The sequence below is a fragment of the Moschus berezovskii genome, chromosome 1 (assembly GCF_049115385.1).
Source record: "Moschus berezovskii isolate FMDL1 chromosome 1, NW_MosBer_1.0, whole genome shotgun sequence".
Classification (NCBI taxonomy): domain Eukaryota; kingdom Metazoa; phylum Chordata; class Mammalia; order Artiodactyla; family Moschidae; genus Moschus; species Moschus berezovskii.
Window position 1 is genome coordinate 24505898 of NC_142460.1, and position 27642 is coordinate 24533539.

Below are 27642 nucleotides of genomic sequence, written 5' to 3' on the forward strand. Positions count from 1 at the left end.
GAAGCTTTCCTGCTATGACACCGATCTTGTGTTAAATTCCTGAGGTGTCTAACTTCATGTGTTCCTCACTCTTGGATTCAATAAGCGTAAGAAAACATGAATTAAGGAGGAGCAAGATACTTGTGTTCTGCAAAACTGACATGCCTCACAAAACAAGATCAACTGACTTTAAGTAAGGAAAATGGGAATTCAATCAGTTAATTATGTCTGATGACACTGTCTTACCTGTAACAAAATTGTGGCTTCAAAATATTAGATACAATGACAACGTTTTTCTTAGTGCTTCTTTCCACTTTCCATTACATTTCTGGAGAGTGCATAGAAAGGAAAGTATTTAATGAGGAAAAAGTTACATTTAATAAATTAGGATGACTGACAAAATTGGGGTTGAGGAAAAGATGGTATGAGAGGAGGAAAAAAAATAGGAACACAATGGAGAAAATTATCTTTAGACAATACTAAGAGTTCCAGAGGGCACCTTAGGCTCCTTGAACTCGCAGGAGCTTGATTTTCTCTCCGTATTTCAAGCTTGCACAAGACTATTCCCCATTTTTGTTCTTACTCGTCCAACACCTCACAGGGGCGAGAGAATGGTGGGCAGAGGAAAATTACGAACTGCACCTTGGACGGCAGAGACCACTGGATGTGCTTGCTAGCTTTGAAAGCTGAAAATCAGAAAGACATATTTTCAAAAGGAATTATGGATAAGTGCTATGTATGACAAGCATACAATTCCCTTTAGTGCTCCCGGAAGGAGCCAGAGCATGAATGAGACACTGGCGCTGAATGCTGCTAGAACTTCAAAAGGAAATTGGCCTTGCTCTATGTGACTCCTATTCATCTGCCAATAGAAAAACAACCCATCTGCTATTAACAGCTTCCTTCTTCGCATGTCCTGATAATTACTCTAATATATATGGCATCTCAGGTTGGTGGGAGAACAATCTCCCGCAAAGGCTGGTCACAGTGACAAGTTCCATTCTCGAGGCTGCCACTCTCTATGTGTATTCAGAAACTGTATATTATGCCTGTGAGCCCGAGGCATGCCCACTCACTTTTCAGCTCTTGTCAGATTTCAATTCATTTCCAGCCATTCCGTGTGGGAGGGGATCATTGGATCTTACCAATAGGTTCTGGTCTTGCACCTGAGAGTCAACATCACGAGGGTTGGAGGGTGGAACCAATCCATCTCTGGCTTCCTGCAGGGCCTCACAAATTCTTGTTAGTCACTGCAACTCGAAAACAAACTTCCTTCCTTCATTCTGGAAATTTCTGTGATAATGGGAATCCATGTCCTACTGTCTTCCTTTTCTCATCCGTCATTCCCAGTACAGTAGCATCAAATCTAGGGGGTAAGAAGCCTATTCTGAATGCCCAGTGACCCTTTCTTCTCCTTATCCTAGGACTTCAACACATTCCCTTTGTAAAATCACCCTGTCCCTCACTGAGTCCCCCAGTGAGGAGACCTCAGGTGTACCCAGAGCTTACCACCATGGAAATGGGCTAAGCCTTCCAATACGGTGGCCCCAGCCACAGACAAAGCCCCCAGGAGTCCACAGCTCAATGTGGACACATTGTTGTGCCAAGACTCCAGACTCCAGACTCAGCCTGAGAAACTAACAAAAATGACAGAGTTCTCACTTATTCCAAATCCATGAGATAAAAAATAGTGGATGGATCTGGATCTTGGAAGGATCTGAAGATCTCATGTAATAGCAAATGAGTTGTTTTGTTGCATGTAATTATGGATCAACATGCTAGCTCTCCAGCTGTTTGCTTTATTGCTGTTTTGTTGTCATTATCAATTTTTGCAACCTTATTTTTAGAAGGTAAACATCTCCACTTGAAAGTCAACCCATTGCCTCTCCCTTTGTTCTTTAGATGTGATCATAATCAGTGGCACTAGTGGTAAAGAAGCTGCCTGCCAGTGCAGGAGACGTAAGAGGCACAGGCTTGATCCCTGGGTCAGGAAGGTCCCCTGGAAAAGAGCATGGCAACCCACTCTAGTATTCTTCTCTGGAGAAGCCCATGGACAAAGGATCCTTGATGGCTATAGTCCATAGGGTTCCAAAAAGACGGACATGACTGAAGCAACTTAGCACAGACATGGGTACTAACTCTTCGTGAAGATTACTGTTACAATAAAGTCCCTTCTTTCCTAGCTCCCAGAGGTCCAAAGTAGGTGATCCTAAGTGCCATCTACCTCTCCTCCAAATGTAACTTCCAGATCCTGGTCCCTTCTGTGTCATGTGTCCCCCAATATTGCCATGCTTCATTAAGCAGGTGGATTATGAGTTGGAAAAACTTTAATCAAAATCAAGGATAGAAGTTCTGTATGTCACTTCCAGCACACTACATTTTTCCAGAACTCCGTCGAATGATCACACCTCCCAACCAGTCCATTCTAAAGGAGATCAGTCCTGGGTGTTCACTGGAAGGACTGATGCTAAAGCTGAAACTCCAATACTTTGGCCACATCATGCGAAGAGTTGACTCACTGGAAAAGACTGATGCTGGGAGGGATTGGGGGCGGGAGGAGAAGGAGACGACAGAGAATGAGATGGCTGGATGACATCACCGACTCGATGGACATGAGTTTGAGTGAACTCCGGGAGTTGGTGATGGACAGGGAGGCCTGGCATGCTGTGATTCATGGGGTCGCAAAGAGTCGGACATAACTGAGCGACTGAACTGAACTGAACTGAATTAGAAATGAATCAGGGAAAGGACTCATGTAGTCTGAGTGTCCTGAGATTGGGGAAATGAAAAAAAGGAAATGGTATCAGTGAACAACTTCCCAGAGTGTGACACAAACCAATCATAATAATTCTGCTTTTACATATACTATGCATTTTTCTCAGTTCCTTAAACAAAAGTACAATCTCTATCAATCTTCTGAGTACAAAAAGTCTGTGTGAAACTAAATTTCAGGGACAGAAAGGTGAGAATAGCTAACTCATGAATTCAGTTGACAGAGAGAGAGAGAGGCAAAGATGCATTAATTAACTCCTGGCTACTTTTCTCATGGAGTCCTCAAATTTAAAAAATATTTTAAAAAAAATTAGGCTAAGGAAATAGCACCATAGAACAGGTCCTCTACCTTAGAAAAAAAATATCACCGAGATCAACTATGCAGGTCACTTGGTCAGCTATGTGAAAGAACTATTATTAACTGAACAAGACAGAAGTAGTAGCAATTTAACCCCACAGAAACCTTTGCAAGAGGAAAAATGTAGCTTTCAAGCAACAGTTAGAACTGTACATGGAACTACAGACTGGTTCAAAATCAGGAAAGGAGTACATCAAGGCTGTATATTGTCGCCCTGCTTATTTAACTTATATGCAGAGTACATAATGTGAAATGCCAGGCTGGATGAAGCAGAGCTGGAATCAAGATTGTTGGGAGAAATATCAATAACCTCATATACACAGATGATCCCACCCTTATGGCAGAAAGCAAAAAGGACTAAAAAGCCTCTTGATGAAAATGAAAGAGGAGAGTGAAAACGTTGGCTTAAAACTCAACATTAAAAAAATGAATATCATGGCATCTGGTCTCATCACTTCATGGCAAATAGATGGGGAAACAATGGAAACAGTGACAGACTTTATTTTCTTGAGCTCCAAAATTACTGCAGATGGTGACTGCAGCCATGAAACTAAAAGACACTTGCTCCTTTGAAGAAAAGCTATGACCAATCTAGACAGCATATTAAAAAGCAGAGACATTACTTTGCCAACAAAGGTCTGTCTAGTCAAAGCTATGGTTTTCCCAGTAGTCATGTATGGATGTGAGATTTGGACTATAAATACATCTGAGTGCTGAAGAATTGATGCTTTTGAACTGCGGTGTTGGAGAAGATTCTTGAGAGTCCCTTGGACTGCAAAGAGATCAAACCAGTCAATCCTCAAGGAAATCAGTCCTGAATATTCACTGGAAAGACTGATGCTGAAGCTGAAACTCCAAAACTTTGGCCACCTCATGCAAAGAACTAAATTCTTGGAAAAGATCCTTATCCTTGGAAAGATTGAAGACAGGAGGAGACGGGGATGGCAGAAGATGAGATGGTTAGATGAGATTAATGACTCGATGGACATGAGTTTGAGCAAGCTCCAGGAGTTGGTGATGGACAGAGAAGCCTGGAGTGCTGCAATCCACGGGGTCTCAAAGAGTTGGACACACTGAGTGCTTGAACTGAACTGAAACATTTGCAAGAGGAAGAATGTAGCATTCAAGCTTCAGGTCTCCCTTTGGGATTACTTCCTCTCTTAGCCCTCTGGATCCATCATAACCTTGGCAAGATATGATCATCAGATCAAAGTTGTGCTGCCACTGGAAAACGGTACACACAGGTATGTATCTCTCACACCCTACAGCTTCTTCTGGGAAGTGACACTCTGCTGGCAGGCTCTCAGAATACTTCATCTGTCATGGGATGTCTATAAACACGGTTAGTCACCAGATCACTCACAAGAGCAGTTAAAAGAAGCCTCAGTGCATATCTTGAAGAACTACTGACACTGTGGACATGTATTGTTCTGCTGTGTTCCAACCCTGCTGAAACGACCTCAGGAGCAGCAAGGCTATGAGAACTGGGCTCTGTATCTTAATCTGTGGCATGGAAGAGAAGATGAGGAAGCCAATCAATGAGAAGAGGTGAGAACTACCTAGACTGCGACTTGTCAATATCAGAGTACATAATACATCAGTGGTCATGCCCACCAGTAACAGAAAATAGTTTTTTCTGAAATCTTCAAGAGCTCCAGATGGAGTATGGCCAGATATTAATTATGATAGGCTTCCCCAATGGCTTAGCAGGTTACAGGAGACGTGGGTTCAATCCCTGGGTCGAGAAGATCTCCCAGAGGAGGAAAATGGCAACCCACTCCAGTATCCTTGCCTGAAAACTCCCATGGACAGAGGAGCCTGGCGGGCTACAGTACAGTCATAAGAAGTTGGACATGAATAAGCAACTAAGCAAGGACAGACATTAATTATAAACCTTTATTGTTATTAACTTTTGTTCAATTGAATAAATATTAAATTAAGTCCCATATGGGAAGGGAATATGTGTGTTTTGTTTACTGTTACATGTCCCTAGTGCCTGAAATAATACCCAGCCCTAGGTAGGTACTCAAGTGTGAATTAATGCTGGACTGCTATAGTGACTTAATGGAGGCTCTTGGTATGGTTCCCAAGATAAATTGCTAAAAGACTTTTAAATAGTGATTTGTCTACATATATGAAACCCCTTAAGAGTGATATTTGAATGATGTAGAATAGCTACTTCCACAATTGATGAGACAAGAAAGAGTCAAAAGAAATTATATTTAAAAAATTATTTTCATTGGGAAAACATCTCATAACCATTAGGATAAATGCACTAATCTATACCACCAGGGGAATGATTCTGAATTTGTCTACCCTCTATAGGGTCTTTCTATTTAAAGCTCTGAAATTTAATTTGATACTTGGTCTGTTATTGACTGATTAGTTAGGTGTTTGACGGCCACTTAATCTCACGAAAAAGGCCTATCTAAATGAAAATGCCACTGTCAATTAAAAATTCAAGTAATATTTATATCATCTTATGGGTTCAGTTTGTGTAAAATGAAAAAATACAACAGAATTATAATTTTATAAGCTGAAAGTATTATTCATAATATGGTGGGATGCCTCATAAAATAAGTGTATACAATAAACGTAGGTTTTTTCTATAGGCTTCAGAGTACAATTTTATTATTTATTTTAAATTATTATTAAGGTTGTGTTTTATGTCACATTTCCCATTATTCTGCGATTTATAGCAAGTTTGCTTCCTCAGATGACAATGTAACTCCCAGTTATAAGTGTTCCTCTGAACCAATGCTGATTTACAGGGAAGTGCTTTCACAAAGTTGCCAAGTTTATGTTGTACTAAAGCTCAATGATTGCCTAGATCAGTGATCACAAATTTCCGCTACAAACTCTGATCTCCTGATTGTGTTTACCTCAAGCACAATGTCAAGAAGGAATGCTGGCTCAGCAGAAGCCTTTGGTGGCTGATCAGCAATGTTTGCTATGAATGTCAGGATGGGCAAGGTTGGCACGTTATGTATTTGCCATCTCAAACCTACTTTAACAAACATTTAAAAAGCAAAAGCATGTATTACTGACCATGCTAGTGATCTGAATGAATGTTGCTTTTCCTAAATTGTTGGGGTTTTATTTTTAATGTGGACCATTTTTAAAGTCTTTTATTGAATTTTTTTTGGTTTACTGGCCATGAGGCACATGTGATCTTAGTTGCCCAACCAGGAATTGAACCAGCACCCTCTGCATTGGAAGGTGAAGCCTTAACCACTGGATTGCCAGGGAAGTCCCTATGTGGCTTTACACAGTATCTAATTCTTACTCGCGCTAGTGGAGTTGCTTTATCCTCTAGAAGAACACTACATTTCTTCTTAGTCCTCCTAAGGTAAAAGGCAGGTGAAATAGACTATATTTTGTTCTGCTCAAACTAGCTTTAACTTCTAAAGGGGATTTAATGGCTCGCACAACACTAGAAGCTCATGGGAGGTCAGACTTCATGGTCCATTTGATCAGTGGCTCAATGAGGTCATGAAGGATGTGGGGATTTCTGTCCCTTTTCTCTGCTTTCCACACCATCAGCTTCATGCTAGACCAGTTTCCTCGTGATTGCACAGTGGCTGCAGCAGTTCCAGCTTCATAGCCTTTTATTGCATCACTTGTGATTCCAAGAGTGAGGGTCTGTCTCCTCTAGCATTCTGAGAGGAGAGCTGCGATTTGTCCCTAAGAAAGCTGTGATTCATAGGTCCCAGGACATTCTGGAACAAATGGCTGTGGCTGGGAGGATAGTGTGTGCTAACTGGATTTCACCACCCAGGCTTCACTCCTGTAGCATGAATTAGCTGAGCTTCCCAGAAAGTTCATGGACTGCCTACCCTCAACAAAATCTAGGAACTTGGAGAAAGACAAAGCAGGGAAAATAGAACTCTGGATAAGCAGCTAAAATGGTCTATTCCAGAGCCAGACTCCTTGTATCTGAACACTTCTTTTTTCCTCTAACTTACTCATCCTCTAAGCAGACATTTGGCCAAGTTAAGCTCTCTCTACTTCAGTTCCTCAGTTTTCTAATCTGTAAAATGTGGATAATAACATTTCTAAGACTATTATAAGAATAAAGTGAAACTATGGTTTTTCCCGTGGTCATGTATGGATGTGAGAGTTGGACTGTGAAGAAAGCTGATCGCCGAAGAATTGATGCTTTTGAACTGTGGTGTTGGAGAAGACTCTTGAGAGTCCCTAGGACTGCAAGGAGATCCAGCCAGTCCATTCTAAAGGAGATCAATCCTGGTGTTCACTGGAAGGACTGATGCTAAGGCTGAAACTGCAATACTTTGGCCACCTCAGTTCATTGGAAAGACTGATGCTAAGGCTGAAACTGCAATACTTTGGCCACCTCATGCGACGAGTTGATTTACTGGAAAAGACTCTGATTCTGGGAAAGGTTGGGGGTGGAAGGAGAAGGGGACGACAGAGAATGAGATGGCTGGATGGCATCACCGACTCGATGGACATGAGTTTGAGTGAACTCCGGGAGTTGGTGATGGACAGGGAGGCCTGGCGTGCTGTGATTCATGGGGTCTCAGAGAGTTGGACACGACTGAGCAACTGAACTGAACCGAACTGAACATATGTGGAAAACTTCAAGAACTACCTAGGATATAGTAAATACTATAGTATTCTTAGCTATTATTATTTTTGATGGCCTTAGTGTATAATGAAATTCTCTCAGATGCTTTTATTTTAACACATACAAAATGGGATTTACATGCTAGAATGATAGCATGAGGAAGTTCTCAAGCTAGTAGCTGTTCATATACTGAGAATCCATTAGTACCAACCGATAATGTTGAATATGTCATTTCTTTTGTAGAGAAAGACTAACAAATAAACTAAAAGTAATTTGTCTTAATATCTTGCAATATTAAACACATTAACCTCAATATCCTGATACTATCAATGGGTGAATTTTTAATTACATTCAGATTCTATATTCATTCCATTCAAATGATACTGCAGCTACTGAAAAACATCTATTTCTGCTTCATTGACTATGCCAAAGCCTTTTACTGTGTGGATCACAATAAACTGTGGAAAATTCTTCAAGAGATGGGAATACCAGACCACCTGACCTGTCTCTTGAGAAACCTGTATGCAGGTCAAGAAGCAACAGTTAGAACTGGACACGGAACAACAGACTGGTTCCAAATAGAAAAAGGAGTACGTCAAGGCTGTATAATGTCACCCTACTTATTTAACTTATATGCAGAGTACATTGAAGAAGCACAAGCAGAAATCAAGATTGTCGGAAGAAATATCAATAACCTCAGATATGCAGATGACTCCACCTTTATGGGAGAAAGTGAAGAAGAACTAAAGAGCCTCTTGATGAAAGTGAAAGAGGAGAGTGAAAAAGTTGGCTTAAAGCTCAACATTCAGAAAAGTAAGATCATGGCATCCGGTAGATGGTGGCTGCAGACATGAAATGAAAAGACGCTTACTCCTTGGAAGGAAAGTTATGACCAACCTAGATAGTATATTAAAAAGCAGAGACATTACTTTGTCCACAAAGGTTCGTCTAGTCAAGGCTATGGTTTTTCCAGTGGTCATGTTAGATGTGAGAGTTGTACTATAAAGAAAGCTGAGGGCTGAAGAATTGATGCTTTAGAACTGTCGTGTTGGAGAAGACTCTTGAGAGTCCCTTGGACTGCAAGGAGATCCAACCAGTCCATCCTAAAGGAGATTGGTCCTGGGTCCATCCTAAAGGAGATTGGAAGGACTGATGTTGAAGCTGAAACTCTCAATCCTTTGGCCATCTGATGTGAAGAGCTGACTCATTTGAAAAGACCCTGATGCTGGGAAAGATTGAGGGCAGGAGGAGAAGGGGATGACAGAGGATGAGATGGTTGGATGGCATCACCGACTCAACGGACATGGATTTAGGTGGACTCTGGTAGTTGGTGATGGACAGGGAGGCCTGGCGTGCTGTGGTTCATGGAGTCACAAAGAGTCAGACACGACTGGGCGCCTGAACTGAACTGAACAGTTACTGAGGAAAGCTTTGTGTTCTGCTTTTATTGTTTTCCCTTTAATCAGAGTTGAAAAATGGGTCATACTCTGTTGTCTAATTATAGCTGTCTCCTTGAAGTCTGCAATTTTTCTTTATGAAGCACTTTCGTGCATGTATTTTCAAGGTAGGTATGCAGGAGATGTGGGTTTGATCCCTGGGTCAAGAAGATCCCCTGAAGGAGGAAATCACAACCCACTCCATAATTCTTGCCTGGAAAATCGCATGGACAGAATAGCCTAGCAAGCTACAGTTCATGGGCTCACAAAAGAGTCAGACACAGCTTAGTGACTAAACAACAACAACAATGGAAACTCAACATGCTGATGGAAAAGAATATGTATTTGAGATTTCCTTTTTTCAGATGAAAGCTTAGCTTAAAAAAGTTCTCACTGGCCTTGGCTGATGTTTTAGACAGTTTAGTATTATTATTATGAGTGGGAAGGAACTTAGGGGGAAAATGGATGCTTGATGGAGTTGTTATTATTTAATCACTAAATCGTGTCCAACTCTTTGTGACCCCATGGACTATAACCCTCCAGACTCCTCTGTCCATGGGATTTTTCAGGCAAGAATACTGAAGTGGTTTGCCATTTCCTCCCCTAGGGGATCTTCCCGACACAGGGATCGAATATATGTCTTCTGTATCTCCCAAACTGCAAGCAGATTCTTTACCCACTAAGCCATCAGATGGAGTTATTTTCATGATAAAGGGGTAGATCCCACATTCAAAGAGTCGGACACCACTGAGTGATGATCATTCACTCCCACATGCAAAAGAATTGGGTGACCAAACTTTGGAAAGACTGGATTTCTTGAGCATCAGGGGTTCTAATGTCATCAAAACCTTCTGTCCGTTTTCCAATCCTTTGCCTTCATGTATTAGCTTTGTTCTTCCAGACAAGATATGTATCCACATGAGACTGCACACATGGCAGCAGTCAGTTCTTTTCCCTATCCTCACGTTCCATGATGGATGCAGAAAATCTTTCTTGCCAACTCTGGATAGGAAAAATTCCATGAGAATGAGTCTCTAGGTCTGCCTTGATCACATGCACTTTCCCGTGGTTGGGAGTGGGATCTATTGCTTGTATAAAGGGGTAGAGAAGAATGCTAAGTTTAGGAAAAACCATAGCTGGGAACTTGTTAGCAGAAAGATAATGATATTTTCCCCTTAATTTACCAGTTATCTGAGACAGTGAGTCCACTGTGGATAGAGCTGAACAACATCTTTGTTGAAGTAGGAGGACTGTAGCTAGCCCACCTTCTACAGCTCTGCATTTACCCCAGTGGGGCCAGATACATACTGCACCGAGACCTGAAAGAGACCAAGAGCCCTGTTACCAATCTACATCCAGCATTACCTTCAGGGCTTACAGAACAGCCCAGTCTCAGAAAAAATCTCTCAGCTCAACTCAGAGCATTGCCCTGCAGCTTGTTGATGCTTTTCTGAATTGTGCCCTGCGGAGCCAAGGAACGGAAATACTGTAGTTGTGAGATGATCGTTTGTTTATGAGGTGCACATAATTGCTAATTAGTTTGGCACATAAGTGTATGCCTTAACATTTAGCTTGTGAGAGATGAATACATTAGCCCTGCAGGAATCATAACTATGGCATTTTCTGACTTGTCAAAATACCTTGCATGCATTTCATAAACTCATTTTTTAAATAAATAAATAACGGAGTTGTAGACTAATATCACCTAGAAGACCATGGAACAGCTGGAGGATGGAGTTATGGTTACTTTACAAGAAAAAGCCCTAGATTCCCAGATTAGCCTTATCTTGCATCTTACCACAACATTGTCTATTAACACTTTCATTCATCTGTTGCACTTGCTCTCAAACTTCTACATCTCATCCAGTCTTAGGGCCTGAATAAAACTATAAAGTTATGTAGTAAAATTGTACTGTTTGCTTGAGGTCTTTGATAATCAATTAGTAAGCAATCTTCTAGGATAAGATGGTTAAATAGTATCACCACTCAATGGACATGAATCTGAGCAAACTGCGGGAGGCAGTAGAGGACAGAGGAGCCAGATGTGCTACAGTTCATAGAGTCGCAAAGAGTCAGCCATGACTTAGCAACTGAACAACAAATGCTAAACGTGAGCGCCCCATGTGTCTGACTCAGTGATAAAGAATCTGCTTGCCAATGCAGGAGATGCAGGTTTGACCCCTGGGTCAGGAAGATCCCCTGGAGAAGGAAATGGCAACCCACTCCAGTATTCTTGCCTGGTAAATCCCATGGACAGAGGAGTCTAGCAGGATACATTCCATGGGGTCTCAAAAGAGTCAGACTGACTAGCGACTAAGCAACAATGCTGAATGATTTAGTACCCATCTTAAGGAACATACAACTTATTAGGAGTCATATAAAAATGTTAAAGAAAGATAAGGGATCAAATTCTAAGTTGTAACTAAGAAAATAAGTTAATATGTACTTTATGTTGGCTTGATTGGCCAAGATCCATTTCTTGAAAGACCCAGAGCTTGAAATGGTTCTCAGAAGATGGACAAAGAAGGATGCCCTAGAATCTCTATGTCTATGGTTGGTATAAGCATGGAAGGTTGAAATTGTATTTCAGGCAATGTGACTAGTTGGAACCAAACCACAAAAGGCCTATGTAGAATAGAGGGAGCATGCTGGACAGTAAAGCATGTTGGAGGGTGAGTAGTGAATGATGAAATCCTGAGAAAAAGATTTTTACTTGATACAATAGTTTGCTAAGCGGGAAAGCAATGTTTTTGTTGAAGAATAAGTCATTCTACTCTGTGTAATAGAGAGAGAGACACATGGGGTGCAGGAACCAAGTCAATTGTCAAGAGACAAAAGGAAGCAGTCTGGCACTTATGGAAGGTATGCCATAATAAAGCCTTAAGTTAAAGGTATGATAGCAACATAATCAGGAAGGAAGGTCATAAAAAATATTTACTACAGAGGCAATAGCAAGGCTTATGACACTGAGAAATAAGAAGGGTGTAAAGCTCTGATTCCACAGTTTTTGCATTGGGAGACAACTGAAAATTCAGGTTTCGCTGTTCATCTTAGGGTACCTCCTTGTTCTTCCCAAGTATCCAGTGGTTACGGAGAGTTGTTTCTGCTCATTATCAATGTGATTGGGGAAAAAAAGGTCTAAGCTTTTGAAAGTTTCATCCACTGTTCCATCATAGAGAAACAAATGCCAGGATATATGTGAAGAAACCCATGTACCTTTGAATTGCCATGTCCAGCTTTTAACATGGTTTCTATTTTCTCACAAAAACTGATAAAGTGGGATTTGAGAGGATATTGTTGTTGTTCATCACTAAGTTGTGTTCAACTCTTTGAAACCCCATGGGTTGCAGCACACCAGGCTCCTCTGTCCAAGGGTTTTCCCAGGCAAGAATATAGCAGTGGGTTGCCATTTTTTCCTGCAGTGGTTCTTCCTGATCCAGGGATAGAACCTGTGTCTTCTACATTCGTGGGCAGGTTCTTTACCGCTGAGCCACCAGGGAAGACCCTGAGAGAATGTTTTCTCCAGAGAAAAGAAGGACAAGTGATAAAAATTCTTTGTGAAATAATGTCTGATTGAATTCTAAGTTATAATTGCTGCTGGGTTATAATTAGTGGGAAAACAACATTTATTTTATTTAACCCATAATTTCTGAATTCAGAATTGTTTCTCAAAAAATGTGCCTCTGTCTATACATAGTTAGTTATAAATAGCTGTATATATATGTATAAGAAAATCAATTGAAAATGTATCCAAGCAGTTGCAGAACTTTATATCCCAATATTTCCATGCAGTCTTATAAAAAGTGGCTAATCTTAATTGCATTGAAAATATAGACAATTAGTTCACACGGGTCAAATAAAATGACGATCAGATCCAGGTACCACTAAATACAAGTTTGTTCCATTTCAGGCTTCAGCAAATTAGTGAAGTCTGAATTCAATTTGGCTACTTGATTTAAGCTCCTGATCAATAGACTGACTAAAAAGAAGTGACTGTGACTTTTCCACTCCTTAGACTGGGTCAGTAAATTTATAAAAGGATAAGTAATACTTAGAACAGTAAGTAAAAAAATAAGTGCTTGAATTGAGGTGAAGTGTGAAGGAAATTGTACATTTAAAAGCAAAAAAGAAAAGAAAAAATGATCACTTTTCCTGGGTTTCTAGGCCCATTTCTATCACTAATCAGCTATGTGATCTTGAATGGGGCATTTCACGCCAGCCTGCTTCAGTTCTCTCCCTTGTAAAATGAGAGAATTTAAAGTGATGATTGCCACAGTCCTGGCCCCATAATATTCATTTTTGGTAAGATCATGGACCTCCTTTTGCCCCAGCTGTTGGCCTGAGAGCTGTGGTACAAGAAAACCTAAGTCATCACTGTCCTCTGCCCTTTGACATCTATAGCTTGACCCCCCCAGAACCCTCTCCACAAAGCCCACTATCCCTCTACCCTCCTCCCTGCATGGAATCCACTTTTCCAAAAGCTCCAGCCACAATTTAGGACTCCTCTCCAAACTCCACCAGCCACTCTACCCTCTTCTGTCTGCATATAGTGTCTTTTATCATTTTTGTTCCCTATTTTTGATAGCCTTTTATATCCCAATATATTAATATTATAAGATTTCCATGGTATGAAAGTGAAAAGTGAAAGTGTTAGTCTCTCAATCATGTCTGATTCTTTTTAACCCCATGGACTGTAGCCCACTAAGCTCCTCTGTCCATGGAATTCTCCAGGCAAGAATACTGGAGTGGGTAGCCATTCTGTTTTCCAGGGGATCTTCCAAATCCAGGGATTCAACTCAGGTCTCCTGCATTGCAGGCAGATTCTTTACCATCTGAGCCATGTGAAAGTCCACTCCATGTTACAGAGCTTGTCTTATATGTGCTGTATTCTCTACACTATCTGGTATAGTATTTGACATATAGCAGGTATTCAGCAAAAACCAGGTGGGCAAATAGGTTTGCCTAACTTTTTTTAGATTTATAAAATTTAGTTTATTTTTATATTCAATTTGTCCATGTTATTATACTAATCAAAAAATCTTTCCAATTCTGAAAGAGCTGTGTTAATATTATTATATATACATTATAACTATATATAGGTTATCTAACAAAGATTATATAGATTTCCAAGCCTTCAGATGCACTTCTTGAATATGAGTTATATTTTATACTTTATTTTCACTCAAAGAACCTTTGTTCTGATGAGCTAAAAGAAATTCCAACAAGAATTCATCAAATAAAATATATGAGCCATTGAAAAAGGAAGCATAGTTCCTTTTTTAAATTGCAACACATGGGCACATAGTTTCCAGACAGCTCGTTCTGTCATATGCGTGAGAATACAATGGCACTGACTTGTAATGTTTGTCTGGTAAAGGTGCCTTCTTTTCAAAATCTTTTAAGCAGGAGTGAGAAAAGTGGGTGGGTGGACAGATCTGTGTGTGTGCACTCATGTTGGAGAAAGGTTGTCTTTTTTTCTGTTTGTAAAATCACGCTCTGCTGTTCTCAGAGATCAACTCTTGACACATAAGAAAGGAAACAATGGATAGTATTGAATTACTGCTTGTCTAGAAAGAACAGCAAAAGATTCTGTGCCTTCGGGTATGTAGGCTTTAAGAAAACCACGTCGTGTATTTCATTTTTGTGACCCAGATAACTTATAAGGGATTTGCTTTCCCATCCCCACATAGAAAGGAATTGTCTCAATTCTCATACCATAGTAGTAAGATAGTGATGCACTGTTTTAGACAATAGAGATCTACGGGACTGCCTATGAGTACAACAAATCTCATCTGCGGAAGAAGTTCTTCAAGTCTTCTTGTGATAAAACTTATCATTTCCCGCTTAACAAAACTCCTTCATACTTCACTGTACAGTGATTAATGGTTTAACTTTAAAATAACTGGTTTGTTAGTCCCATGAACAGTATCTTTATCCAAATAATATTACCTGTTGTGTGTTGCTGTTTAGTCTTTAAGTTGCGTCCAACTCTTTGCAACCTCATGGACTGTAGCCTGCCAGGCCCCTCTGTCCATGGGATTCTCCAGGCAAGAACACTGGAGCGGGTCACTATTTCCTTCTCCAGAGCCTCTTCCCGACCCAGAGATTGAACCCCCATCTCCTGCACTGGCAGGAGGATTCTCTACCACTGAGCCATCAGGGAAGTCCTAGTAACTATATTTCCCACAAAAGGGATCCTAAATCTTGAACTCTGGGAACACGTATATCTGGGTTCAAATCCCATGTCACCTAATGTCTTTAAACATTTGTTCACTTCACCCATTAAATGAAAGACATTCTAGACTCCACCTTAAATGAAATACAGCATGAGCAGCACTGACATGTGGTCAGTGCACATTTCAAATTTGATATCCTAAGACAATTGCAGAATTTTTTCCCTTATTTTTTTCTAACAATAAAAATAAGACAGATGCTAAAATCTAATAGTTTGATAACACATCCCTGTCCATGACAAGATTGGGGAAAATGTGACTATTTTTATGTAATATAACTGATATAAGGGGAAAGGCTGATAACTTTCATTATAGATGATGGGATATACCCTTAGGGCCTTTCGTGTTCTTAGAACACGGCAATTTCAGGCAATGTTCATAACACTTAGGTATCCTCTGAGTCAGTATTTGCTAGAGATTACCTCTATTTGCTGATTGTCAGAAATGGACAAATGGAACTGGCTACTTCCACTCAATTTCTCTCCAACTCTTATTCTCACCTCCACCGAAGACAGCATGTAAATAAATACCAATCATCAAAGAAAGCAAACCAGTCTTATGATGACTTCAGAATGGGTGGATGTCAGTATGGTTCCAAAGATCAAGTGAGAGGAATATGAACTTCAGAAATTGTTTCTGTGGATTCTTCATTGAAGTCACTCTAAAATTCTTCCAGAATTTCAAGTAATGAGTGAAGAATTTTTAAAACTCACTAGAGTTATTGTCCTGCTTTCCCTCCAATTTATTACAATGCAACAGTAAGACTGGGACTCTTGTGGTTTTCATATTTATATAAGTTCTAGAAATTTAGGGAAGGAAAAAAACCCAAATATCCAAATCATCTTATAGATCTAACCTATACAGTTATAAAAAAAAATAATAATAATTAAAATTGCACTAAACTATTTAGTATCATTTACATTGAAGAAATGAAAGATATTCTTGATAATTTAATAGGGCTAAATTTTATCAATGCTATTGTTAGCTTTTTCTCTGTAGTTGCCAGGAAAACCTAAATTGAGAATCTAGTTGTAACTTCTAAAAACTTTTAGCAATAGTATCCTTTAGCACTAGTATCCTCTAAGGGGAGACCTAATAAAGTTTATTATAAGGTTGGATCGATACAAGATAAAGAGACAAGTTTATTATAAAAGACAGTAGACAGAAAGGATACTCGATAATTATAGTCAATTTCTTACAGTTTGTGTTCAAGGCTCACCATTGTGTATAGATGCCATCTATCCTTGATAATTTGTTAAAGAATCCTTTGAAAATTTGAGTACAAAAGCAAAAGAAAACATTTTAGTTGTTGGAACTGAAAAGCAAAAACTTTTAAAAAAAATTTTATTTGAATTATACTAAAGAAAGACCTGGGGCTTCCCTGGTGCCTCAGACAGTAAAGAATCTGCCTGCAATGCAGGAGATCTGAGTTCAACCCCTGGGTCAGGAAGATTCCCTTGGAGAAGGGAATGTCTTCCCACTCCAGTATTCTTGCCTGGAGGATCCCATAGACAGAGGAGTCTGGCAAGCTACAGTCGATGGGGTCGCAAAGAGTCAGACATGACTGAGCAACTAAGCATGCATACACAAAGACTTGGATTTCCTAAAGATTAAGGGAGGTTATATCTACTCAAGGAAGATAATATTCAAGGGGTTGAATGAACATTGAAAGATGTAACTTCATCCAACGAGAGAAAATCTTGTACTTTTTTGCTAAAAGATATCTAAAGAAGGCATTGTTTAAGAAAAAGGGAACAAATTCAAGCAGAGTGTTGCCTTTCATTGAGAATTCAACAGTTTTTATTAATAAATGGAACTGTTCTTTTCAAACTGATCAAAAATTAGTGATTAATTTGGCCTACTAGCCTTGAAAATTCAACCATCTACTTTATTAAAGTATTGACAAATGTAACTAATTGCACAGATGTCATAGGTTAACTAAAAAGAGTTCTGAGTCTACATGAGGGAATTATTTGCCCAGGCAGAAATTTATCAATGAGCGAAAAATGAAGGTGTGCATGTATAATGCACAGCTTTTTCTAGACAGGGTTTCAATGTCATTGCATCTCTACACTCCAGAAGTAGATTTGTAATAAAATCAATGGAAGGCAGAAACCCAGTATCACGGCTGGTGGCAGACTGTCAAATCAGAAATTCATTTATAAGTGTGATAAATCCTCCATCTCAGAACTCCTGGTGGGAAAAACCTGATTGACAGCAATTACTCTAGGGCCACTGGGGCCTTCTGTGTGGCGTCCTCATGCCCTCCTCCCCTGGACAAAGACATAAAGTCTATTGGAAGCATTTTTCACACAGACGAGGAAATGATTTCGCATTTCCCCACATAGCATGAAGGGTTAGTGTATTTCTGGACTTATTCCATTTTCTTTCTATATAGGTAGCAACACTCACTGTCTTGCTGGCAGCTTGATAGTAGCTACCTGACTTCCTGATAATAGGGAAATTTTCCCTTCTACCCTGCTATTTGGCACGTTTGCCTTTGCACTAGTACATTAGGATCTAACTAAATTACGTTTTAATACTAGTTCAGATGCAGTTCTTTAAACTATGTAATAAAACAAAAAAACCCACATAAGTTGCATTAATTACAATCAAAATAAGATTAATCACTGAATGCCTAAAATTATAAAGTAGTTTATGATATATGTTAGAACATTTCTTTATAGTATTATTTTTCTTGTTTGCTCGCTAAGTCCTGTCCAACTCTTGTGACCCCATGGACTGTTCAGTTCAGTTCAGTTCAGTCGCTCAGTGTCCGACTGTTTGTGACCCCATGAATCACAACACGCTAGGCCTCCCTGTCCATCACCAACTCCCGGAGTTCACTCAAACTCACGTCCATCGAGTTGGTTATGCCATCCAGCCATCTCATTCTCTGTCGTCCCCTTCTCCTCCTGCCCCCAATCCCTCCCAGCATCAGAGTCTTTTCCAGTGACTCAACTCTTCACCAGGATTCTCTGTCCCTGGGATTTTCCAGACAAGAATACTGGAGTGGGTTGGCATGCCCTCCTCCAGTTCCATCCAAGGATGGAACTCACATCTCCTGAATTGCAGGCAGACTTTATATACCATTTTAATTCTTTCAAGGATGAAAAGTAGTGATTTAAAATATGAGAATAAAGTTGATCTACATTCAGTACCACCAGGTTGACTGGGGAGACTGAGTATTCCTTCAAATTTTACTTGGTCCTCCATCAATTAAATAGACATTAATGAGACCTGCAATGATCCATATTACACTCTGCAAATATAGTGAAGACTAGGAGACGGTGTCCATCCTCAAAGTTAAATTCTTCTAGAGTCTTTAGAATTTGTTTCCAAAGTTCTGAAATCTTTAGATGTGCGGGTATGTGTTTGCATAAAATCCCTTATTAACTAAGACCATAGTTATAAAATGCCCATATTGATGCCACAATTTATGTCTGCTGAGCACTCAAAAATGCTCTGCTTTTGGATGATAAGTTAATTATATGGTCAGCCTTCTAGGAAACTGAATACAGAGGAAGCTTTCAGTTGTTTTCTCTGGACAGGATAGATACTTGAATGGCATTATTAGCAGTAAACAAGTTAGTTATATTAGACACAGATTTCATTTTGTTCAAGCTCTTTATTTTCCATAAGAAACATTAAAAAAGAACCAAACAGCCCAGTAAACCCACCACATTTTCCTGTCTCTGAAAAAATGTTGACATTAAAAAAAAAAAAAAAAAGTGCCTGCCTGGATGGGAGAGGAGTTTGGGGGAGAATGGATATATGTATATGAATGGCTGAGCCCCTTCGCTGTTCACATGATACTATCACAATATTGTTCATTAGCTATACCCCAATACAAAATAAAAAGTGTTGTTTTTTTTTTTAAATGAGTTCCTGAACTGCCTAGAAAACCCTCATATAAAGAACTGAGTACATTTTGGTTCCATGTTTAACAGTGATGATGAGGATGTTCAAGAGCTTAAAGGTAATAGTTGTGACTGAACCCAACGTGACTTCCTCATTTCCACAAGTGAAAGTATTTCAAGTCTGTGAAAACATTTGTTGGCTCTGAAAAACTGGATAAAGATTCTTTAACGTAATAACATATACAGATCTGAATTTTAATGTGATGTACTATTGAGTCAGGGCTTCCCTGGTGGTTAGAGGGTAAAGCGTCTGCCCGCAATGCAGGAGACCTGGGTTCGATCCCTGGGTCAGGAAGATCCCCTGTAGAAGGTAATGGCAACCCATTCCAGTACTCTTGCCTGGAAAATCCCATGGACAGAGAAGCCACTACAGTCCATGGGATCGCAAAGATTCAAACACGACTGAGCGACTTCACTTTCACTGTTGAGTCAGCTTTTTAAAGATGATCTGTAAAACTACATGAGGTTCCATTAATTTAATAATAATTACGATTTCTATGTACTAAATTCTTACGGGGATCTACAAGCTGTTTTTGAAGAATAATTTCAATATGTATAAATTTCATTTGCATCTTATGAAATCTCTGGAATGTTAAAAAAGAAAGATGTATAAACATACCTATTCTACCAAACAAACCTCAATGCTTATAAAGGTTAAATGATTAATCCAGGTCGCTGTGGAAGAAAAACAAGTTTTATTGTTTTCTCACTAAAAACATTTCCTTTCTATTCTCATTGAGTTTATAACAATTCCCATAATTATCATGATTTGCACAGAGGCATGCTAAAATGGACTTTTACGTCTTTCGTAAGGATAAAATCGGTGAAGATTAGCAAACAATGTAAACTATTTCAATTTCAAAACAAAAAATTTCCAATCACACTCATTTTAAATTATGTGTGATATACATGTATTATAAACAAGTCAGCTGAAGACAGCTACAGGCAAAATTTCCTAAGCTTCTATTTGTTGTACTTATTTAAAAGCAATGATTTTAAAAGATGTATCTAATTTTAATTTATTTATTTATTTTTGGCTGCGCTGGGTTTTCCTTGCTGAGCGCACGTTTTCTCCAGTTTCAGCGAGCAAAGGCTGCTCTTCGGAGCAGTGCGTGTGATTCTCACTGCAGCGGCTTCTCTTGTGGAACACGTGCTCTAGGCACGTGGGCTTCCGTAGCTGTGGTGCACGGGCTTAGTTGCTCCGTGGCACGCGGGATCCTCCCGGACCAGGGATCAAACCCACGTACCCTGAGTTGGTTGGCAGATTCTCAACCACTGGACAGCAGGGGAAGCACATAAAGCTTTTTTTTTTTTTTAATCCAACTAATTCACTGATGTTTGCTTAACCTTTTCTAATTAATCTGAATTACTTATCTATTCACCAAATGATTAAATTAGTAAGATATCTCCCTTCCAGTAGAAGAAGGCTTCTTTTGTTTCTAAATTTTGTCTTTCTCCATGTAGAGAGGGGAAAGCAAAGAAAAAGGAGGAAGAAGAGACCCAAGGGGAACATTAGAAGACTTAGAAAGGGGAGAGGCAGAGAAGAGCGATTTCCAGTCAAGATGTACAAGAGCATAAGCTATTGGGTTGACCAAAAATTTCGTTCTGGTTTTTCCAGAACATCTGGCAAAAAAAACCTGAACTAATCTTTCAGAAAACGAAGATCATGGCATCTGGTCCCATCACTTCACGGGAAATAGATGGGGAAACAGTGGAAACAGTGTCAGACTTTATTTTTTTGGCCTCCAAAATCACTGCAGATGCTGATTGCAGCCATGAAATTAAAAGACGCTTGCTCCTTGGAAGGAAAGTTATGACCAGCCTAGATAGCATATTAAAAAGCAGAGACATTACTTTGCCAACCAAGGTCCGTCTAGTCAAGGCTCTGGTTTTTCCCGTGGTCATGTATGGATGTGAGAGTTGGACTGTGAAGAAAGCTGATCGCCGAAGAATTTATGCCTTTGAACTGTGGTGCTGGAGAAGACTCTTGAGAGTCCCTTGGACTTCAAGGAAATCCAGTCAGTCCATTCTAAAAGAGATCAATCCTGGGTGTTCATTGGAAGGACTGATGCTAAAGCTGAAACTCCAATACTTTGGCCACCTCATGTGACGAGTTGACTCACTGGAAAAGACTCTGATGCTGGGAGGGATTAGGGGTAGGAGGAGACGGGGACGGCAGAGAATGAGATGGCTGGATGGCCTCACCGCCTCGATGGACATGGGTTTGAGTGAACTCCGGGAGTTGGTGATGGACAGGGAGGCCTGGCGTGCTGTGGTTCATGGGGTCGCAAAGAGTCGGACACGACTGAGCGACTGAACTGAACTGAACTGAACTGAATCTTTTGGCTAACTCTATACATCAGGGCTATCATATATACTCCAGGAGATGCACTGTAGAACTCCAGGGCAAACCATTTCCATGGACTCTAATATGAGCTGTTGCCCCCCGCCACCGACCCCCGCCCCAGGGTTGTCCAAGGCTGTAGTTCTAAACAGAAATGTAACTGTGACTCACATCACACACCCACAAACATGTGCTCCTCTGGGATATCCATAAGCAACAGTCTCTGCTTGTGCCGTCTGTCTCAGTCTCACCAATCCCCTATGTTGCAGTGCATGTTAGATCCAAGCACTGTGATGTGGTGTGTTTATATTAATATAAAGAATGATTGTCCTCCAGCATGCTTCTGCGTGCTGCTTTTCTGCACCATGTACACAGACCAGCTCTCCTTTACAACCTGAGTATCAGGGGCAGAATTGGACATGCTAGGGCTTCCCTAGTGGCTTAAATGGTAAAGAGTCTCTTTGCAAGACAGGAGACCTGGGTTCTATCCCTGCTCTGGAAGATCCTCTGTAGAAGCATTCTTGCCTGGAGAATTCCAGGACAGAGGAACCTGGTGGACTACAGTCCATGGGGTCACAAAGAGGCAGACACAACTGAGCAACTAACACACACACAGCAAGCAATGGAGGTATATTCAGTGATGCAGCTTAATAAGAGGAGAAGGCAATGGCACCCCACTCCAGTACTCTTGCCTGGAAAATCCCATGGACGAGGAGCCTGGTAGGCTGCAGTCCATGGGGTCGGGAAGAGTCGGACACGACTGAGCAACTTCACTTTCACTTTTCACTTTCATACATTGGAGAAGGAAATGGCAACCCACTCCAGTGTTCTTGCCTGGAGAATCCCAGGGACGGGGGAGCCTGGTGGGCTGCCGTCTATGGGGTCGCACAGGGTCGGACAGGACTGAAGCAACTTAGCAGCAGCAGCAGCATAAGAAATAGTGATATTAAACAGGTTTGATTACACTAAGTACTACTAAGATAAAAGTAGAAATTATTCCACCCATATCCTAAGGAGACATTAAAAATTAAAAAGCACATATTATTTTCTCCCCAGTAAAACAATTACTCTTTATGCTATAAATTTAAGCTTGGTAACTGCTGCTAATGAGGTGGTTTATATCTTTACTGTCACTTTCATACCAAGACACATCACGAATAGGAATAGATTTGCTTTGCAACATGTTCTCTGTTGGCTCAGCTGTAAAGAATCAGCCTGACAATGCAGGACACTTGGATTTGATCCCTAAGTCGGAAGGATCCCCTGGAAAGGGGAAGGGCAACCGAATGCAGTATTCTCGCCTAAAAAGTCCCATGGACAGAGGAGTCTGGTGGAATACAGTGCATGGGCTTGCAAAAGAGTCGGACACAACTGAGCTGAACAGCAACAACACGCACTACAATCTTAGCAGTAAGTCTGCGTGATGCCATTGGAAGTCTGCAGTGTTGCATTAGGCCAAGTGAAGAGGATGTTTCAGAGTGGGCATATTTAATTAACCATCATGGACATTTTAGTTATAGTTAAATCATAGTCATTGTGACCAGCTCCTCAAATTGTATCCATTCAGCATTTATAGAGTACCTCCTGCATACTGAGGAAAACACTTGCTTTTAGTGATGCTCTAGGATTTCACATGTTGAAGAGGCTGTGCCTTTTAGGAAATTACTTCACAATGTTGGGGAATTACAAACCAGTGTCCTTCAAGAGTAAATGCACCTTCAGGAAATAATTTTTTCGCCTTGCCCCATAACAAATTTGCAATAATGGTGGTCATGAGCACTTACCTAACACTGACCATAATTCCACCAGGTTTCATGTAATCATGGCAACCATAAGGATCCCGTCTTTCTCTTATGGATGGAACAAAGGGAAAATTCTTATTACAATAAACTCAAAGATTATGTCTACTCAAGCCAAAAAACTTATATATGTACATAAATATATAATAAATTTATATATATAAAATATATAATAAATTTATAATAAACATATTGTTACATATATATAACTTACATTAAAGTGGTTTCCAATTTACAAATTAATTAAATTCTAAAATGTGTATATATAAATTATTTTATTAAAACTTGAAACATTTTTTCTATCAACAATGCTATAAATTAGCAGTTCTAATTTAGTAAGATTATATTCTTAAATTTGAATATAAGGCAAAAACTATAGATAGTTGAAAAAACCCCATGAATGACCCCAAAGTCCCAAATATATGGTTTTGCAATATATAATCCAATTAACATATGTGTGAATATTACATTTATAATGTTGTAAACATATAATTCTATGGAGAAAACATATTCAAAATTAATTTTTAGGAGTTTTCTGATTCAAACATTTCAACAAATATCTCAAAATTTCAGTTTATCAGTTTTTCCTATTTATGGTTATCTCCATCCTCTCCTGTATGGGGTTTTATCAGGTCTCCATCTCTTTATTAGTTAATATTTCTCCAAGGCTTTCAACTGCTTTGACTAGACTAACACAAAATCATCACTGCCACTTACCTACTCGCCTGAAGAATGAATTACATCAATTACTTTTCTTTGCCAAGGCTGAGAATTCATTAAAATTTTTGATGCCACCTTTTCCCTCTCCCTCCCATCTAGTTTCCTCTCCCCTCCGCTTTGCCTTTCCTTCTTCATCCCTCTCTCACATGTGTGTAGAGCTGAATCTGATCCGTCTACGCTTGGAATTCAACAGGCTAGACCCATACCAGAGTAACCATTCCATTCATGTAAAATGATGTTCTTTTCACAGTCACTGGCACCAAGGAAAACTCCACCATCCTTTCTTTGTTTTCCCTCTCTGCCCCTGGGAGCAGACAGAGGCACAGAAAATCCTAGTAGGAAGAAGTTTACAGCATCAGTGTCTCACAGACTTTTCTGGATTTCCGTCACACTTAAAATTTCACCTCCTCATCATGTCCTACAGGATTCCACAGGTTCTGGACCCAGCTCCTCATTTTGACCGAAATTCACATCACATTTTCCTCCAGATCTCCACAATGATCTATATTTTAATCCTGGACTGTATTCACTTCTGGGCCTCTGAGGACTCTCACCTAACTGTTTCAGCTGCTTCTCAGCTCAAATGAATATTCATTGCAAGGACTCATGCTGAAGCTGAAAGTCCAATACTTTGGCCACCTGAGGCAAAGAGCTGACTCATTGGAAAAGATCCTGATGCTGGGAAAGATTGAAGGCAGGAGGAGAAGGGGGCGACAGGGGATGAAATGGTTGGATGGAATCACCGACTCAATGGACATGGGTTTGGGTGGACTCCAGGAGTTGGTGATGGACCGGGAGACCTGGCGTGCTGCAGTCCATGGGGTCACAAAGAGTCGGACACAACTGAGCGACTGAACTGAACTGAACTCAGCTCCAAGGGCATCTACTTAGAGAGGCCCTCTCAAACCAACGGATTTAAATTTGGGCCCCTCTGTTTACTTCCTTCCTACCCCAATCTGCACTTCTTTTCAACTGATTAGTTATTTACAATCCATACCCTGCAATTGGAAGGCAGAAGGTCCTTTGTCACTGCAGCATCCTAGAACCTGGAATCCATAAAAGATGCGTCTATTAAACATTTGTTGAGGAAGTAAATAGGTGAATAAGACGAATCTTCCAACTGGGACATTCCCCACGTTGTACATCTTAACTTACATTGTCCCTGGGCCCTCCTACTGAAAAATGGCAGTCTCAAATGTGGCAGATATGTGAGCATGTCACTCAGCTTGCCTGCTCCACCCAGCAATCTTCATTTATCTATGAGCTTCACAAAGATTTAATTTTTGAGGGCAAAACATAGCCCATAGGCAGGATCAGTTCTTAGCAACCTACGTGGAAGCTGTATGATTGACTTCTCAAATTCCTTGGCAAGCAAATGAATAGTCTCCCCGCTAGCTCCTTGGCTCCTCTACACATTTCCATATTCTTCCCTGCACTCAGCACCCAGATTGAGGCCTTTGTTTATAAATCTCCACTGTTCATGTCCATCCTCTGCTCAAAACCTGTATCAAATAAGAAACAAACCTTGACTTTAGAAGAAACAGTTTTCAAAAAGACTATTGCAACAAAGGAAGGGGTTACTGTTATAGAGCAAGAGGGCTATTGCAAAAGGGAAAAAGCCCAGACCATGAGGTCTGCAAACAAAATCAGTTAGCAAAGAGCTTTTCTTTTATTATGAGGAGGAAATCAGGCTAAACAGAGGCAGGGTGTGCGGAAGTGGGATTAGCAGCTGGTTTAATGGGACAATTGGATAGGAGATGTCTTTCCTTATGGGTAATTTTCATGAGATGTCATTAAGGAGAATTGTTCTGAATTCCGAAGTTGGTTTAATCGTTAAGGGTGAGTCCAGTTCAGGATCGTGTGATGAAGAGAGAAACTTTGAAGTTTGATCAAGTCAACAGGCATTTTGTAATCTGATTGGCCAGAGGGAGCCAATAGTTCAGCTAATCATTAATGAGATAAGGGATGAGAGTAGGGAGGGTAAGTGTCGGGCCTTTCCCTCAGTAAACAAGGACATTATCTCTGAGTCTTAGCTTAGTCATGGGGGAAGGGTAGTTCTTTGTAGTAAACCATTCCCCAGGATACAGAAGCAGAGGGATCTCTTGAACCATTGCTCATTTCCAGGAGCACAGGGCTCAGGTTAAGTTTAACATGGTCACTTTCAGAGACTTTCTAATTCACCCAAAGTGAAATTTAGTATTTTTCAGTGGTCTGCGAGGCCCTGCACGATCTGAGTTTCTCTACCCGTCTCACCTGTGTCCACTCGGATTCCATGTTAGGTGTGTTCCCCCTCCAAGACTTCTGGACTTGTTCACCCTCTGTCTAAACTCTTCCAAGACACTTACACAACTCTCTCCCTTATTGTTTCCCGGTGTCTACTCAAATATCACCTTTTCACAAAGCCTATCTGGACCGCTTTTACATAACGAGACAATTACTCTTCCTCATAACAGCTCACCCTTCCAAGCTCCTCATCCTGTGACATTTCAGTCCATGACATTTATGACAGCTGTAGGCTTTGGATTATTTTGGCTTCTACTTCCTTCACTAAGGCCTTCCCAGGTGGCTCAGTGGTAAAGAATCCTCTTGCCAACGCAGGAACCGCAGGAGGCTCGAGTTCAATCCCTGGGTCGGGAAAAACCTAAGGAGGAGGGCATGGCACCCCACTCCAGTATTCTTGCCTGAAGAATCTCACGGAGAGAGGAGCCTGGTGGACTACAGTCCATAGAGTCGCAGAGAGTCAGACACGACTGAGCACGCACACACACCCTCCACTGAAATGTAAGGAATGGACAGGAATTTTGCATCTTTTATTCCCTACTGTACTATACTACTGTACTACTATTAGCTATAATCATATGTTAGATGACTAATTATGACCTAACAAAATATTGAAAGAATAAATTAATGAAATTATACAGTATTATCACAGACTGGGAAACTTTACTGAAAAAAACAATAGTATTTAAGAATTGTTTTCTTTTTGGAACCTAGGGAAAATGAGAATGAAAAGGAGGAGCCTTAAAGGGAAGAGAGCCATAAAACTCTGCTCAATTCCTAGCACTAGAGATCACCAAAGAAATCCAGTTAAATTTTAAATGAAACCAGTGGCAACAGTGATTCAAGTTCCTGATGTTCTACCAGTTAGTCTATGGTACCACATAGACAGGACCCATGGAATGGATCCAACCTACAAAGAGGTATAATATATAATGTACCTATAGGCTTAAGATAGAAGTGTTAAGATATTCTGTAAATATATTGAAAGCAAAAGGGGGAATACTAATGAATCATGTTAGGAGAAATACATGATTTGTGTTCCAAGTCTAAATAGACTGGATTAATCAAATGTCACACTGACATTTCTAATAATGATGGCACTGGGCAAATTCCATTAGTGAGCTATACCTGCCAAGAAAAAAAGTAACAGAGAATCAATTAAATAAACAAGAAATTATCTTCCCCCCAGATAGTCCATGGATCTTCTCATTTG

The 27642-nt window shown here is 40.2% G+C and overlaps 1 protein-coding gene across 6 annotated transcripts in view; it reads left to right on the top strand.

Annotated features, from left to right (window-relative positions):
* Positions 1–27642, top strand: part of GRIK1 (glutamate ionotropic receptor kainate type subunit 1) — a 460642-nt gene that overhangs the window by 159264 nt on the left and 273736 nt on the right. The gene's annotated exons all lie outside the window — the stretch shown is intronic.